Consider the following 19398-nt stretch of genomic DNA (forward strand, 5'->3'; position numbering starts at 1 on the left):
AAATATAGAACGTTCCTGAATCCGCATTTTGTTCACGTCACACCTCCAGAAAGTAAACCGTTTTACATAGACAGACAGCATCCGTTACGAGAAGTACACCCAGTCAGGACACCAGCTGGTGAAATGCAACGAGTATTTGTTTACACCCCGATTACAAAGATGGAACTCTTAGAGATGAAGAAATTAATTCCCTGTCACGACAAAGATCCAGCAGGGTTCCACCGTGAATTAAAAGACATGCTCCGTATGGGAGAATACACGTATCCAGATATAATTAAAATGTTAAAGGTCCTGTTGCCCGCGGGCACATATGAAAAACTCAAGGAAAAAGAATGGGAGGTGGGAGAGAAAAAGATAGATTGGGCAGCTCTAGAAGCTGAAGAAAATACACGTGTACCAGGTACCGGTCTAGGAGGTAAATGTAAAGAATTACCCGAACTGTTAATACAAGTTTTGCCAAGATTACTAGCCACGAAAAAGGAAGACTGGGATGCAATCTCAGCCTGTAAACAGAAACCAGACGAAGATACTAGTGATTTTTATTCTAGATTCGAGAAATGCTTTAGCATTAACAGTGGTCTCAAGACGAGTAGTGAGTCATACCCTCATCTTTTTGTTACTAAACTAGTCGAGAATTCAAGTCCACAAGTTAAAAACCGAGTTTTGAAAGTCGAAAGTACTTGGCAAGCTAATACTCCGTCCCAAATGCTTCAGATGCTTCAGTATCACCAGAATAGAATAAGAGAAGAGCAAGACCATGAAAGGAAACGTATGAAAGACACGAAAATGAAAGTATTAGTTGCACAATCTATTCCTCAAGACAGTCAGAAGAGGGGTACGAATCAAGCCAGTCATCCTGCAGTTCCTGTTAAAGGGACCTGCAATTATTGTAAACAACCAGGTCATTTTATAAACGAGTGTGCAGTTCTGAAACACAACATAGCTACCGGTAAGACTAAAGAAAGACCACGTCCGCCTAGACAAGAACAAGTTTCACAGACTTCTCAGTCACCACAGAATGCACCACAGACAGTTACAGTACCGCAGCCTATAGCTGCAACACAGCATGTTACACAGCAGATGTACCAGTATGCACAGTCCGAGTATCCAGAGTACCAGCAGTATTCATGAAACAGCCTAGAGAGGGAGGTAGGCTTGCCTCTCATCGAGATACCTGTAGATCAAGAGGGTCCCTATGTTCACAGTCAAGTATTAGGGAAAGACAGAAAGTTTCTGATTGATACAGGGGCAAATAGGACTACTATAAGTCATGACGACGTTCCAGGGGCTCCGCTCTCAGGCTCAAGAAATGTTTCCCTTGGATTTTCAGGAAAGCCTATTGTAAACGAGATTTCTAAACCAGTTACTCTAGAAGTCGGTCCATTGTCCCGAACTACTGACCTGTTACTTACGAAGTCATGTCCAGAAAATTTGTTAGGTATTAAGACATTAAAAGAATTAGGTGCAGTTATTTGTTGCTCCCCAGAAGGAATACGTTTGTTTTTACGTGACTTCAAGGGTCACTATGTATTACGTGATTTTGATCCAAGATTATTGAATGTCCCGCAGCATCTATGGGCACAAGGTCCAACTGATGTTGGTTTTATGCAAATCACACCCCATCGTGTGACTCTGAAACCAGGTGTAGTGTTACCACGAATCAGACAGTACAGATTGCCACCTGAGGCTGTAGCAGCCTTATCCAGAATTATTGACGAGCTCATTGCTCAAGGAGTGGTTGTAGAAACTGACTCCAATGTATGTAATTCTCCTATCATTCCAGTCATGAAACGTACTGATCCAAATGCACCTCCAGTATATCGATTAGTGATTGACCTTCGAGAACTTAATAAATGTATCATTCCCCAGTACACAGTTGTTCCAGATATTTCGTCCCTATTGACAGCCATTGATTCTGAAGCTACGTTTTTCACAGTCATAGACCTTAAAAATGCATTTTTCAGTGTCCCCATTCATCCAGACAGCCAGTTCCTTTTCGGATTCTGTTTAAATGGAAGGAGCTATAAATTCACACGAGCTCCTCAAGGTTTCACAGAAAGTCCTAGCATTTACAGTCAAGCACTTAAAAGACAACTAGACAATATTCACATGCCAACTGACACTGCCCTGCTCCAGTATGTCGATGATCTACTGATCACAGCCCGTTCTGAACGTGACTGCGAGCGAGGATCACTTACAGTTCTGTATTTCCTAGCCGAGATGGGGCACAAGGTGTCCCCTTCGAAGCTTCAATTCTGTGTCCAGCAAGTGATCTATTTAGGCCACTTACTGTCCAAGAGGGGTAGGCAGTTGACACCTGACCGTATCCAGTTAATAGCGAGTCTTCCTCAGCCCAAGACCCAGAAAGAGGTACGAGCTTTTATCGGCCTCACTTCTTATTGCAGACAATGGATTCCTCAATATGCATTTCTAGCCAAGCCACTGATACAGTTAACGACACAGGAGGCAGCCGTATCGACTGTCCTCCCTTGGACATCTGAACATACACTTGCTTTTAATGAATTAAAGGAAACCTTATGTCAAGCTCCAGTTCTAGCAACACCGAACTACAGTAAGCCTTTTACACTTTTTGTTACTGAACATGAAGGTACAGCATTATCTGTTCTCACACAAGATCAAGCAGGACAATACAAGCCTTGTGCTTATTTTTCGAGCACACTAGATCCAGTAGCCCAGGCTCTGCCTGCGTGCCTCAAGTCAGTTGCAGCCACAGCACTAGCTATCAGACAAACTGATTCCATAGTATTAGGGCATTCCCTGACAGTACAAGTTCCACACTCCGTGGAAGTTCTTTTGAACCGAACCCAGACTCAGCACTTGACAATTGCACGTTTAACAGGTTATGAACTGACCCTGTTCCAACCACACATAGAAATCAGACGCTGCAACGTTCTAAATCCTGCTACACTGTTACCGTCAGTTACTTCCAATCCTGCCAGACATGATTGTGTGGAAGTTGTTAACACCATGACAAAGCCAAGACAAGACCTGGCAGATATTCCATTACCAGATCCCGACCTGACACTTTATGTGGATGGTTCATGTATGAGAACAAGTACGGGAGAACTAGTAGCCGCGTATGCAGTGACTACTGACACTGAAGTTATAGAGACACACCGCATTGACACTCTGTCCGCTCAAGCAGCAGAGCTAGTTGCTCTGACCCAAGCCTGCATACGTGCCAAGAACCTGAAAGTTAACATATACACAGATTCACGTTATGCATTCGGAGTTGTACACAACTTCGGAGTACTCTGGCAAGAAAGAGGTTTTATGACTTCTCATGGAACCAAGATTCAGCATGGTCTCCTTATTCAAGCTCTGTTAGATGCAATACATTTACCGACAGCTATCGCTATCATGAAGTGCAAAGCACATACGAAAGTTACTGACATTATTTCTCAAGGTAATGATCTAGCAGATCAAACAGCCAAGCTCACAGCTCAGACCCCAGACATTCCAGTTAACACGACACAGACATACACTCCGGATCCGACTACATGTATGACAGTTAAGGACCCCACTCAAGATGTCATAGATATCCAGTCACATGCTACTCCCGAAGAAATCAAGAAATGGTCCGAACAAGGAGGGGTCCAGACAGATCAGGGATGGTTGACGAAGGGAAAAGCCACATGGTTTCTCCCCGACTCAATGGTTCAAGTCATCATTAATACCGCACATAGTCCTGCACATTTAGGAGAAAAAGCCATGTTAGACAGTATCCAGAACATTTGGTTCAACAAGCATTTACGAGCTGCAGCCAAGCAGAAAGTCCGTACCTGTATGATATGTTGTCAGTTCAATCCAGGTAAAAGTGTCCCGGTGGAACAAGGGGGATTCCAGCCTCCTGACCACCCTTTTGAGGTCCTCCAGATGGATTATATTCAGATGGAGCGATGTTGAGGTTTCAAGTATGTCCTTGTAGTTGTATGCGCTTTGTCCAGGTGGACAGAGGCATATCCAGTTCCAGATTACACAGCCGCGACCACTGCCAAGCAGCTGGTTCGTGAATTCTTCCCTCGTTATGGACTCCCTAGGGTCGTTTATTCAGACAACGGCCAGCCATTCCTATCAGAGATAATGAAGCACGTTTCCCTTCTGTTAGGGTACCAGTGGAAGTTTCATTGTGTACGCCATCCTGAAGCAGCAGGTCTCGTAGAGAGACATAATCAGACCCTGAAAATCCGCATTGCAAAAGTCTGTAAAGAGAAAGGTGTAGACTGGCTAGTAGCTCTGCCAGTCGCCCTATTTTATATGCGCATGGTTGCACATTCCAGATCAGGTCTGTCCCCTTACGAGGTCGTATTCGGCCGCCCCCCTAATATGTGGGGTACACCTAGACCCCGAAGTATTACAGATGTTTCCAGTAATATGCTGACAGATTACCTAGCTTCCTTGATGTCTGCCCTCCACTCTTGTCGTTCACAGGTTGCCGCCGCATTTCCAGACAATACCGAGGTGAAACCGCATGAGGTCATACCAGGCGACCTGGTCCTCGTCCGCAATTTTGATCGTTCAAGTCCGCTGGAGCCTCGCTGGAAAGAACCGAAGCTAGTCCTTCTGACCACCCGTACGGCCGTGAAGTTGGAGGGCCGTAAGGGGTGGGTCCACCTGTCTCACGTCAAGAAGTTCCATGGATTGCAAACTAAGACTTTTTCCAGGAATATTTCCAAGGACTGCCAGAACTTTAAAAACTGCCCTATTCTCAAGGACTGTCCCGCTACAAACTTTGATTCCAAACCTCCCCTGTTAGAGAAAACTCCGCAGCAGGAGTATAAGTTGAAACTCCGGTCTAGTAAAATAAGTCAGCCAGTTTAATTGTCTAAGTCCCCCTCGGGTGAAACGGTTAGACAGGTTTCTGACATGTATAAGATAGACCCCCATAGTGAGAGAGTTAGTCAAAACTCTATCCGATGTATCGTTTTCCTATGTTTTCTTCTATTTTTGAGTTTGATGGTTACCTGCACAAGTTATGCATTGCATTTATGTTTTCTAATGCTACAGTAGAGCACACCTTTAGTGATCTGCCTCCTCACGAGTTATCCTATCGTCTTGCTATGCGTAACAATACCTTCATCCGTATGTTACATTATTCACACCAGACCAGCAATGCCACTAATTGTTGTGTGTGTGGTCGACTCCCCCCTTTCCAGACACCGAAGGGAGTTCTGCCACTCTTTCCTTATCCATTTTCACATAATGGTTCGTGTGGAGCATGGTCCACGTTAACGTCATCCTCAACTGATATGTCCCTTCTGAATAGTACATGTTTTCCAGACAAGCAAGGTCTTTCCCATAGAACAGGGTTAGATCTAGAAAATGAAGTTTATAATTCAGGTAATTATTCTTCCAATTTTATGGTCCTGAATGTTCAGTCTGATACTACTCCAGATTTACCTGCTATATCAGTACTACCAGTCAAAGGCGAATTATGTGTCCGAAAGAATGGTTCTGCACATGTAGGACATAGTGATTGTACTACTATTGTCAAGTATAGTGACAGTGGGAAATCTATTTTCAAAGCCTCACGTCATTCATATTTTGTTTGTGGTCAGACCGCATATGTTCGTCTGCCCCTCGATTGGGATGGAACCTGTTACATTGCCTTCCTACTGCCACCAGTTTTCCTAGCCCCATCCGATTATCATAGAAACACACATCTAGTACACGTTAGCCATAGAAGGGAGATCGAGTCCCCGATTGTCGATCAAACTGAAACTACTCTAGAACAGTATCAAGATTTTAATAAAGGATTCTTCTTCTTTATAGGCCCTGTCCAGAATAGTAAGCTAATCCGTAGGTTAACCAGAACCCTTGAAGCAGTAGTGAATGAGACTACTTCTGCTCTAGGTAACTTAACCGAAGAGCAATCTGCTATGAGATTTGTAGTTTTGCAAAATCGTCTCGTCCTTGACGTCATACTGGCCGATAGGGGCGGGGCATGTAGAGTCATCGGATCTAGTTGCTGCATTTTCATTCCTAATAACGCGCCGTCTGTTTATTCAGCTATAACCAGACTTCATAAAATTGCCCATCAGTTACACCAGAATCCAGGCACCTGGACATGGTCCGGTTGGCTCTGGAGTATAATTTCTGCCTGGGGATGGAAAGTATTGTCATTCCTAGGTATAGCAGTAATGATCATTTTCAGTTGCTGCCTCTGTTTACAATGTGGCCCTGCGATTTGCGGCATTTGTGCTACATCCTGTATTCCTAGTCTTAGTCCTAGTCCTAAATCCCGTTCCAAGACAATTCGAGACGAGCAAATGATACTGTATGAAATGATAGATGGTATCATGAATATTGATGTTTCCTGATGGAAACGTAGTGACAAGGAGGGAATGTGGAAAAGTAAATTTTGCCATGTTCTGTGTCCCTACGTGTTCCCCATCTTATGTTATATGTGCATGATTAATATGCATATGTACTCCCTTATGATCGATTAAAGACGCAATTCCAGTTGTGTCCAACTCTAGTATGCCATTTCCCAGTCTTCGTGAATACAACGAATATTAGGCCTATGTCGAGTTATGTTGCCACGTTTCCCAGTGTGCACGTTAATTCAGTCAAAGTCCCCGTTTCTAGGCCTCAAAAGGGCCCGGACTCAGATTCAGCTCCTGTCTCCTGAACCCTCGCTGAGGAGCGATACAGCCCCCACCTGTATCCCTGACCCTTCACTTACTTCCTGCCTCTCAGTGCCCGGCTCGGACTGGCTCTGCCTGCCAGTCTGCCAAGAGTATGTTATGATTCTAGTTATCAGTCCAGCTCTCCTTCTCTGCATTCCTAAGCTACTGAATCGCATCAATAGTTTCAGTCATCGTCTAGCCTTTACGTCTCCATGTAAGAGAAATACTGTATTAATGGTCATTTAATATTCCTCAACACGCACTACATGTAGAATAATGCATGCACCAGTCTTAGTGTCTGTTAGCCTTTGCCCTGATAACTTTTGGATTCTATCAACATGTTCTCTAAACATCAGATACTAGATAATGTTTAGGTACATGTCGCTCTGACTCTCCAGACTTTCGTCTCCTCCTCTAGTGCAGAAGTCATAGCCCCCAGCTTCTCCCTGGTAACACGTCATTGTCAGCTTCCGCGCACCTCTAGGTCAGAGGTCCCGGCTCCTTAGGTAGCCCCCTCCATGTTTCCGCCCCATTTATGACATATTCTGTTACGTTTGCATCACATGTCTATGTACACGCCTCTTGTCACACCTACTTTCTGCCTTATCTTTCGCGACTGCTACAAACCCCACCCACTGCTACGCCTACTGAATGTACTGCAATGCAATTGTTTTACTATATATATGTTGTACATTGTTATTTAAGTTGCGCTTTTTGTCCCGATCCTGCCCCCAGGCAGCTGCCATCCTATTCCCGTGCAGGTTGTCCTGTTGCTGTCCTTTATGCCTGATTAAAACCTGCAAACTCTAGCTACCTCGAATCTTGACTCTTATTTATTGAGCTATCTGTTATTAGTATATCTTGTCAAAAATAGCACAGGTATTTAATTATTTATTTACCACACCTTGCTGGGAGTCCCCAAGGTGGAGCCAGGCATCCCCGGAATTGGTGGGGCCGTTGTGGAGATTAGGCAAGCTAATGCCCAGAGTTGCCGAGTGGAACCCCTGATTAGAGTAAGCACCGAAGCGAGAATTATCGAGTCCGCTGACCAAGGTCCACGACCCTGCGGCGTCGGGAATTGAACCCTGGTCCCAGGCTGACTTCTGCTCTCAGGCCTGCTGCCTCTAACCAGTGAGCCACACTACTCCACATGAGTGGAACAGAAGGGAAAGCGCTGGATAGCGGAGGGGTAAAAATTACTATTCCCACTCCAGTGAGTGCAACAGTAGGGAAAGCGTTGGATAGCGTAGGGGTAAAAAATACTATTGCCACTCCAGTAAGTGCAACAGTAGGGAAAGCGTGGGAACCCGAAACAATAAAAAACAAAACTATCAACATTTCTAGTAAATGTAATTTCCAATGTTAACATAATTAATATGTAAATGTAAATATATTATTATTAACAAAGATAAGAAAAAATAATTATTTACACATTATTTAGCATTATAATATACACAACACAGACTTAGAATTAATTCCACAATTACATTTAAAATCTACTAATTAATTAATGAAAATTTATTTATTATTTATTAATTCATCAATAAAAAATAATTATTTACCATCCTTCACACCATTTACACATATAAACACCACAACACACGCCTAAAATTAATTACACAATTCTCATAATTAATTGTTAATTGACTAATTGAAATTAATTAACAACTAATTATTAAACTATTATTAATTAATAAATTAACACATTAATTAATCAATTAATTTTATATTATTGAATTAATTCCCACCCTATTCCCCTATAAACCCACAACCCGCTGCAGAACTAGATAAATTATAAAACATATAATAAAATGACAAAATATTCTTAATAAAAACACTAAAATACATAACATTATTATTAAATCAATATTTTTGTCAACTATATTTTTGTGAACAATATTTATTGCAACTATATTTTTGTAATCGATATTTGTTACAACTATATTTCTGTAATCGATATTACTTACCTGCCAGTCGATATTCTTGTCATCTATATTTTTGTTGTCGATATTTTCTCCAAACGATATTTCTGCGGCAATATTAATGTCCCACAATATTTCTCCGGCAATATTCCTGCTCTGCGCTGTGTAAAGCATTTAAAAACACCAATATGTTAAATAAGTAAGGGACAACACACAAGAAAAACCAAACACCAATTTATAAAAATAGGAAATCATTTTATGATTAAAATGACACCAAAACAACAAAATCCCAATTAGGGAAACAGAGACATTGATTTTTAAATAATAAAGACTTTCTAATGCCTAAAAGCTAAAAGCACCACTTTGGGACTTCTGGTTGTGCTTAACCGGAGCAAAGTCAAAGTTTCAGGACTACAACTTAGCAGTAGAGCCCTGTCAAGTTTTTACCTTCTGACTATGTCACTTTTTTTTAGCGTCTCTCTTGACGTCAAGCAAGGAACCTTGTCAGGCCGGGTTTCGAGTTAATGAACTCTTCTCAGCAATAAAAAACAATTTCGGAGCTTCAGCGGGGCAATTGTGAATATCAGGCCAGGTTGTAATACAACATCTCCGGCTTGAGTCCCGTCGATGGGTGGGTCACCATCATGGTGATTTTTACCAAAAATGTTCTAATCTTCTCCAAACTTTTGGAAATGTTTCCAGAATTAACTTTTGGGGTATGGAAGTGTAGAAACACCAATCCAAGGTTCCAGAAGCTCTGAGTTGCTCCATGGGATGTTGTTACTATGTGTCCCACAATGAACTTGGCCAGATCATCTAAAGTCCAGCTGAAAGTTGTCAGCTGGTTTCTTCTTGTTGGAGATGATGCATGTGGAGCTCTTTTAACATGTTGCTTTCAGGGAGTCCACTCCTTCTTTTTTTAAAGCAAGGTAAAGACCTTAAATCTATAGTTCCAAAAGTTTGCAGCAGGTGCAGTCATTCAGAGTGCAATCCTCTTGGTGCAGGCCAGACTAGCAGCAGGTCAGTCCTTCTTCTTCCTGTAGTTTTAAGCAGGGATCTAAGTTGCTGGGCAGCTCTCCCATATTTATCCAGTGTTTTTGGGTGATAAGCAGGAGGGCTCTACTGATCAATGGGGTGCAGGGTGCCACCCTCAGGTATGATCACTTCCACCGATGTGTGGCATATTCTTGTCCCAGAAACACTATTTCTTAAAAATCCAAAATGGAGAATTGTCTCTGGAGGTTAATATCTGGCTAAGCCAAACCACAGGCATGGCTAAGTTCCTTAACACTTCCCTTCCAGCCCCTCTTCAAATTCAATTACTGGGGCTCCTGTCTGGCTTGGGGTGCAGGAAGTGAGTGTGAGCTTGTGCCCTGTCCTAACTATCAATCCCACTTTTAAGACCAATTTAGCTACTCCACGCCCACCCTGGCTTTTGCTCTGCAGCTTGCAGATCTCCTCCTACCGGATGCCCTTTGTCCCAGCTCAGGTTACTTCACACCTCATCAGAGCAATGTGGACCAGCCTGTCAAAGGCTGGCCAATCAGGAGAGACTGCTGGAAGGCTGGCCAATCAGGAGAGACTGCTGGAAGGCTGGCCAATCAGGAGAGACTGCTGGAAGGCTGGCTTGTTAGTACATCATAAAACATATTTCTATAACTTAATCTTCTGTGGTACTTATACTAAATCTAACCATGGCAAGTTGTTGGAATTATTCTAATAATCATTTTAATATTTTAGGTACATTTTTAGCTGGCTTCTATCAATAGTTATAATTTATTAAAGTATTCTATGTTAGCCTTTGGAGCCCTTGTGCTACAATGGAAAAATAAGCAGTTTTTCTTACACCTGGGCATAGAAAACATCTCTTATATAATGTTCCTATTTATAGTTGCAAGGCACCCTATCCCTAGGGCACCTAAGGGTGACACAGACTGCTGGCCCTGGATCTGGTTAGCATGGACCAGGGCACAATCAGAGGGAGTTACCACCAGTATCAATCAAGCAATGGGGCTGATTGGAGCAAAAAGGATGACTTTCTCACAGGTAGGCATTACAATTTACAGTGCTGGCCTCGGAGAAACGAAGGGGCACTAAGATATGATGCTGTTGCTCTCTCCTCCAGTGTTTGCATACTTTAGGCTGCCTTGCACCAATGCACACACACTTGCACCATGGTGCAAGGGAGTTCAGGTGATTTCAAACTTAGGTTTTACACTGGACGCGTGACCATCCAGCACAAAATTCTATATTTGACAAAGTTCAACCCTTTACCACTTTGTGTGTGAGTTGTACTGTGCAGCACGTATGTAAAGTTTGAAAGGTTCTTTAAACTTTATGTCTGTCTCATGGATGTGTAATTTATTTATGTCAATCCCTTCATACCAACGTTAGTAGATGGAAATCAAAATCTATGGGAGAGTGCAGGGGAAGGTCAATGTGCCAACCATTGTAAGCCCCAAAACAACACTTTGCACCAGGTTTGCATCACTTTTCTGAAGCAAACCAGGCACAAAGTCATTTTAAATCTGCCCATAAATGTAACACATGATCGAGGATTCAAGCTAATAAAATTGCATTGCTCCCCAAAGGATGCCTTTTCAGCAATCATGGAATAACAAAAGATTGAGAAGAAAAACTATAATGATCTAATCCTCTGCCTTTTTATTTGCATGCAAGATGTTGAGGCCAGTTCATAGCTCAATGAGTTATATCTGAAGGATTGTCACTTTTAAACTCCAAGTACAGAAGGATCTATGTGATAAAAGCGATAACCCAGTAAGCTATCTACATAAAATACTAATCTGTGATCTGCATGTCACATTTTGTGCATTTCAGCAGGAACATTAACCCTATATGCTACTATATCATGAGTCAAAACTGTGATAGACAAATCTAAGATCACTCCCTCGAGTGCATGTACTACGACAGTTGTCATTCTGTTATAAATACCCCCTGAAAATTATGCTCACACAAATATCTCTGCAGGATCCTCTTATCTCAGTTCAGTCTGCCATGCGGAGGGCACTTCCTTGACATTGGCACCTAGTGCCACTGTACCAGTGGCCGCACCTCAAAGCCGTCATTGAGAGAGGTGTGGCACTGCAGCCAGGGTGACTGATGGTGGAATCTGGGGATCGGGGTCCGATCCCCGGCGGCAGATTAGCCCAGCACCAGGTGACTCTGGGCAATAGCTTGCTTAATCTTCCCGACGGCCCCCAGCGCCTAGAGACCCTTACCGGTGATTGTTCGCGCTTTACAAATGTGGATTATTATTATTATTGGGTTGGGAGAATGGAGAGGGAGAGTGAAAAAAAGAAAGAAAGGTGTGGTTTAATTGATGACCATGGACTAATTCTAGCTTTGTCAGATCCTAAAATTATACTATCATTCTGTTGTAATAATTTTATTTCCATGTGACTGACATATTGAAGATATGCAAAGTTAATATTTCAAATGAAGAGGGTTATTTGCCAAGGTAACTCACACTTATGAACAAATTGAACATCTTCTCATTTGGGTCTTTGAAAAGGATCATTGGTTGTCACGCAATGCTTTATCACCTACCACTCTTGTTGGTAATCTCTCCTTCTGAGCAGAGGGCGCAGGCATAGCAACAGACAGGTTTCCCTTATAGAGGGACCTTCCTGTATCCAGGAGGACATCTCTCACTGCACACAGAGGTAGGGGTCATCTGGAGAGGAAGAGATGGAGATGTGTGAGACATCAACAGGGGAAGAAACAAAGGGGACATGCAACATTATCACACATCCTGCGGACTGAGAAGGAATTTGTATAGTTTGTCATGTGAGAGATCAGAGAAGAAAGAAATAAGAGGCTGATGTCAAAGGTTCAGCGGGAGCAGGTAATTGCATCAGTGTGAGGGATCCAGGGAATAAGAGATGCTGAGAAGATGTGATAATATCAGTTCCAAGAATCCAGGGAGTGAGTGATGTATGGCACATGTGATAACAACAGTGTGAGGGAACCAGTGAGGAAGAGATGGAGAACAGATGTGATAGCATCAGTGTGAAGGATTGAGGTAGCGAGAGATACAGGGCAGATGTGATAGTATCAGTGTGAAGGATCGAGGTAGAGAGAGATGCAGGGCAGATGTGATAGTATCAGTGTGAAGGATTGAGGTAGAGAGAGATGCAGGGCAGATGTGATAGTATCAGTGTGAAGGATTGAGGTAGAGAGATATGCAGAGCAGATGTGATACTATCAGTGTGAGGGATCCAGGTAGAGAGAGATGCAGAGCAGATGTGATAGCATCAGTGTGAGGGATCCAGGTAGAGAGAGATACAGGGCAGATGTGATAGCATCAGTGTGAAGGATCGAGGTAGAGAGAGATGCAGGGCAGATGTGATAGTATCAGTGTGAAGGATTGAGGTAGAGAGAGGTGCAGGGCAGATGTGATACTATCAGTGTGAGGGATCCAGGTAGAGAGAGATGCAGAGCAGATGTGATAGCATCAGTGTGAAGGATCGAGGTAGAGAGAGGTGCAGGGCAGATGTGATAGTATCAGTGTGAAGGATTGAGGTAGAGAGATATGCAGAGCAGATGTGATAGCATCAGTGTGAGGGATCCAGGTAGAGAGAGATACAGGGCAGATGTGATAGCATCAGTGTGAAGGATCGAGGTAGAGAGAGATGCAGGGCAGATGTGATAGTATCAGTGTGAAGGATTGAGGTAGAGAGAGGTGCAGGGCAGATGTGATACTATCAGTGTGAGGGATCCAGGTAGAGAGAGATGCAGAGCAGATGTGATAGCATCAGTGTGAAGGATCGAGGTAGAGAGAGATGCAGGGCAGATGTGATAGTATCAGTGTGAAGGATTGAGGTAGAGAGAGGTGCAGGGCAGATGTGATAGTATCAGTGTGAAGGATTGAGGTAGAGAGAGATGCAGGGCAGATGTGATAGTATCAGTGTGAAGGATTGAGGTGGAGAGATATGCAGAGCAGATGTGATACTATCAGTGTGAGGGATCCAGGTAGAGAGAGATGCAGAGCAGATGTGATAGCATCAGTGTGAGGGATCCAGGTAGAGAGAGATACAGGGCAGATGTGATAGCATCAGTGTGAGGGATCCAGGGAGGAAGAGATGCTGAGAAGATGTGATAATATCAGTTCCAAGAATCCAGGGAGTGAGTGATGTATGGCACATGTGATAACAACAGTGTGAGGGAACCAGTGAGGAAGAGATGGAGAACAGATGTGATAGCATCAGTGTGAAGGATTGAGGTAGAGAGAGATGCAGGGCAGATGTGATAGTATCAGTGTGAAGGATTGAGGTAGAGAGATATGCAGAGCAGATGTGATACTATCAGTGTGAGGGATCCAGGTAGAGAGAGATACAGGGCAGATGTGATAGCATCAGTGTGAAGGATCGAGGTAGAGAGAGATGCAGGGCAGATGTGATAGTATCAGTTTGAAGGATTGAGGTAGAGAGAGGTGCAGGGCAGATGTGATACTATCAGTGTGAGGGATCCAGGTAGAGAGAGATGCAGAGCAGATGTGATAGCATCAGTGTGAGGGATCCAGGTAGAGAGAGATACAGGGCAGATGTGATAGCATCAGTGTGAAGGATCGAGGTAGAGAGAGATGCAGGGCAGATGTGATAGTATCAGTGTGAAGGATTGAGGTAGAGAGAGGTGCAGGGCAGATGTGATACTATCAGTGTGAGGGATCCAGGTAGAGAGAGATACAGGGCAGATGTGATAGCATCAGTGTGAAGGATCGAGGTAGAGAGAGATGCAGGGCAGATGTGATAGTATCAGTGTGAAGGATTGAGGTAGAGAGAGGTGCAGGGCAGATGTGATAGTATCAGTGTGAAGGATTGAGGTAGAGAGAGATGCAGGGCAGATGTGATACTTTCAGTGTGAGGGATCCAGGTAGTGAGAGATACAGGGCAGATGTGACAGTATCAGTGTGAGGGTCCAGAGAGAATGAGATGTGAGGAAGATGTGATAACTCAGTGTGAGGTATCCGATGGCCAGAGAGCCAGGGGAGGTGTGATAATGTTAGTGTGAGAGATCCAGAAAGGAAGATGAGATAACATCAGTGAAACAGAGAGGAAATAATAAAGGGCACTTGATATACCAGAGTCAGGGTCTTCATGAGGAAGAAACACAGGGTACATGCCATATTATTAAATAGCCAGGAGGTCAGAGGACCACAGGTTAAAAGACAATACTAAGAGACCCAGCATCCAAAGGACGAGGAACAGGGCTGTCAATATACAGACCTATTTGCATGTGTAGGTGTAGTTTACATATACAGACCCTTATGAAGTGTAAAAATACTTTAGAAATTAGAATTTCTTCAGAGTAAACATTCTTGTTTGAAGGGGTTGACAAGATTTTGCTGATCCATAACCCACTGGTAAGTGGTGGAGATACACATCTGTCACGGGCAGGTGGAAATCCATTTGCAAAGTGTGAATCTGCACGCACCAACCCCAAAATTGAGAAAGTATTTTTGCCCTAGGAAATTTTTTTTTTGCATAGAGTAAATGAAAAAATGAGAAAGTACGCTTCCACTTCCTCAGGATTTTTCTGATGAATGCATATGCACAATTTCTCATTCAAAGATGGGATTTTTACATTGATATTAGCAACAGTGCGACAATCAGTTTCTGGATTACTCTGAAAGTATTTGTGAATGCCAAAAATAATTAAAATCGTAATCAAATGAAGGAGGAAACTGTTGAAGTAGTTTTACAATTTAATTTGTGTATGTAACAGTCAGCTAATACGTCCTTGGGGGGAGTAGAGATGAAGGGGATCTCCCAAAGGTCTGGAGCCATCCTCAGCCACAGTGCTTGTGTGCAGAGGAGAAATCCAGGCTGTCCTGGCACCACCCATATGGAGAACACTGGGGGTAACGCCACGCCACCCCATGACATACCTCCATTGAGGGTGTCAGCGGCACGTACATCCCTTTCAGCATTCTGAGGTTTTTTTCAGCGCGGCTACCGCGAACTTACCCATGTGGTCATTTTTGGGCGCGACCATCTTGTTCGCGGGAGGAGAAAACAACTCGGCAAACTCAGAATCAAGGTAAGTCAACGCAGCACGCGTGAGATTGTGTTTTTGAAGTGCTAACAAGCGAAAAAATTCGCAAACTTGCGAATTGCAGATTGTTTGTCAATTTCTTGCGATTCGCGGAACACAAAATTGCCAAAAATCTGTACATTTCGCAAGCGGAACGAATTTTCAGCCCATGCTTACTGACAATCATTCATCATCTTCATCATCATCATCATCAGCCAGAATACTTTATGTGGTTGAATAAACCATAAAAGTACAAAGCTAACAACCGTTTAAAATTTAAAAATGAATCTAAAAGATCACGTTCATAAGATTCTGATGTGCAACATCTGAAATACATTAACAGAAAAGACAAAACATTAAAATCAATTTGGCAATAATTAGGATGGTCAAGGGGCTGTCGGGAAGGAGTCACAATTATACAGAGTTTACAAAGACCTTATAAAAATTAATTTACAATCCTTGAATGATCATAAAGATACTACTAACCCAGTGCTCTGACTCTAATACTCCAGCTCCAGTGCAGGTATTTGTCGACAACACACACTGCAGATTCCTTGGTGTCAATGCACAGCACCCTAAGTGCCGTTGAGCTCTGCCTCACCCTCAGTAATCTGTAGATTGGAATGAGCCAGACCTTTCTCGGTCTAGCATACCTGGGGCAGAAGAAAAATAAGTGAGATAGAGTCTCCTCTGCGTAACAGCACACTGGGCTGAGGTGCTTTCAGCAACTTTTGGTTTCCATCTTTAGCAAAAAGTCTAGAGCGGTAAAGTGCCATGACAGAACATAATGCATATGAGTCTAGCAGCATGAACTGCGATAAAATATAGGAAGCATTTGAACTGACAATATGGTTTGAAATCTAGAAACGCAGCAGTGAGTGACCCATGAGACCTATTGCTGAATTTGAGATCTCACATATGAGCCCAACAGGTGGGCCTCTAATAAAAAGAGACGTTCAGCCCTCACAATCTAACCAATAGGCTTCTAAGCCAAATTGGGTCAACGTAACACAAGCATAAAAACTTTTTTCTATGCTTATATCTGCTTCAGCATATATTCCTAAATGCATCAAGGTATGTAGTGAGAGATGGGGTGTATAGAAACCATGCACTGGGTCAAAGATCAGGGGAGTGGCCCCTTGGGCAAGGGTCACTCTCCTTTTGGGGGCCATTTTGAGTAGCCCTAATGTTTTTTGGTTTGTTTTGGGGAGCAACCCCTTGGACAACAGTCGTTCCCCTTTAGGGGGCATGTTGTAAGGCTTTGGCTGCCCCCGGGGGGTCAAATCTTTAGAAAAACAACAATAATAGGACCGGTTACTGGCTAATCAGCCGTTATCAGCCAGGTTAGCTTGAGTCCAGTGGCAAAGTGAGCAAGGGACCCACGTCTGCCAACTTAGGGCAATGAAAGCGCACAGGGTCAGACTGATTTGCATATGGCCATGTCTGAACTGGGTTGGTGAAGTGAGCTAAACAATGATGACGGATTAAACCAAGATCAGTTGACTGGGGGTGAGTGTTAGATTTGTTCATGCGCTCCGTCCATCTTCCCCTTTGGTATCACCTTGAAGGGCAGTTCTGCTGTTTTTTTTTTATGGGTCACTAGGGCACCAGGGTTTATTTTTATGCTGAGGGTCTAGTCCCTGGACATGGGTCGTTCCCCTTTATGGGAGGATGATTGTGGCCTTTTCTGCCCTCTTTGAGTGGCAGAGTAGCAGTATGGGTTTAGTGCTATTAGTCCCCAAGGGGGGCAGAAGCCATTAGACACCAGAATTTTTTTAATTTTTGTCTTGGTGGGGGTGGCCTCAAGGGCAAGGGTTGCTCCCCTATTGATGTTATACTGTTAGGCCCACCTACCCCTTAGCTTGGCAGGTTGGACTGGTGCATTTTTTGTATATGTGATTCTAATCTTTGTTTCTTCTTTTTAAATCTAGTCTAAAGTCGTCAGTGGTTGTTCTGCAGTTTTGTGCAGTTGCATTTTTTAGGTAAGAAAAACATTTTTGTTGTATGTACTCCAAATAAGAATTATTGCAATGTATGATTTTTTTTTTTGTAAGAGGTGTCATAGTGGCATTTAGTTAGTGTTTTGTGCATGAAAATCTTTGTGATGTGTTTTGCATTGTCTTATGTGTATTATTTTTTCTCTTTATTTTTTAGTGGGATATTGTTGATCCATACTGTGTCTGTGAAGAGTACGTGGTGGTTTAATTTAGCTGCTTCTGGCAAGTGAGTGGTTTTGTTTTGCAGTGTATAGGTATTTTTGATAAAGGTGAATTTTGTTCATTGCTTATTTTACATAGTGATTGTTGTTGTTGACTTGTGTGACAAGTTACCTTTATTAGTAATCATTATGGCTAGCAGTAGAATGACTGCTCAGCAGTGGTTGTTCTGCAGTTTTGTGCAGTTGCATTTTTTAGGTAAGAAAAACATTTTTGTTGTATGTACTCCAAATAAGAATTATTGCAATATATGATTTTTTTTTTTTTGTAAGAGGTGTCATAGTGGCATTTAGTTAGTGTTTTGTGCATGAAAATCTTTGTGATGTGTTTTGCATTGTCTTATGTGTATTATTTTTTCTCTTTATTTTTTAGTGGGATATTGTTGATCCATACTGTGTCTGTGAAGAGTACGTGGTGGTTTAGTTTAGCTGCTTCTGGCAAGTGAGTGGTTTTGTTTTGCAGTGTATAGGTATTTTTGATAAAGGTGAATTTTGTTCATTGCTTATTTTACATAGTGATTGTTGTTGTTGACTTGTGTGACAAGTTACCTTTATTAGTAATCATTATGGCTAGCAGTAGAATGACTGCTCAGCAGGTGGTTGGTATGCTTCTTGAATCTTTCTCTGAGCCCTATTATGACACTAACAGTGCGTCTGAGGGAGAGGAGGGAGGCAAAGATTCTGGCAGTGAGTTTTCTCTCCATATGGAATCATCGGATGATGAAGGGCCTGTTTTAGAGGAGGATACTTCTGTGCCGATGGTGCAAGAGGCATCTGGATTGAAGCCTGAGGATGCTAGTCTTCCTACTGGAAGTGCTGGACTCTGGGTTGATCCTAACATGGTGCAACCGGTGTTACCTGCCTTTAGCGGTGATTCAGTGTGTAGAGTGGATTGTGAAAACTTTTTGCCTATACAGTATTTTCAGTTATATATGGATGATGTGTTTTTGGGTGAGATTGTTGAGCAGACTAATTTGTATGCTGAACAGTTTTTGAGGGTCAACAGTGACAAACTTAGGCCCTACTCTAGCGCTATTCGATGGACTCCCACAAATCTGGAAGAGCTGAAGAAGTTTTTGGGTTTGACTTTATTTATGGGTTTGGTAAGAAAGCCAAACCTGGCATCATATTGGTCTTCCAGTCCCTTGATGGCAACAGCCATATTTCCAGCTGTTATGACTCGTGATCGGTATTTACTTTTGCTACGCATGTTGCATTTTGTGGATAATATTTTGGCGTTGCCACGTAGTCACCCTGACTGTGACCGTCTTTTTAAGATTCGACCTGCTCTTGATCACTTTGTTGATCGATTTTCAGAGATTTACATTCCAGGGAAAGAAATATCTATTGATGAGTCTTTGGTTTTGTTCAAAGGTCGTTTGGTTTTTAGGCAGTACATCTCTAGAAAGAGGGCACACTATGGAATTAAACTGTATATGTTCTCTGAGAGTAAGACAGGGTATGTTTTTCATTTTTGTGTGTACACTGGTAAAGATTCCACTATTGACTCCCCTGGTTGTCCGTCGACTTTTGGAGTTTCAGAGAAAATTGTGTGGGA

The 19398-nt window shown here is 42.8% G+C and overlaps 1 pseudogene; it reads right to left on the minus strand.

The window, feature by feature from the left end:
* Nucleotides 1-19398, minus strand: part of LOC144784218 (vomeronasal type-2 receptor 26-like) — a 62509-nt pseudogene that overhangs the window by 40280 nt on the left and 2831 nt on the right.

The sequence above is a fragment of the Lissotriton helveticus genome, chromosome 10, assembly GCF_964261635.1.
Source record: "Lissotriton helveticus chromosome 10, aLisHel1.1, whole genome shotgun sequence".
NCBI lineage: Eukaryota > Metazoa > Chordata > Amphibia > Caudata > Salamandridae > Lissotriton > Lissotriton helveticus.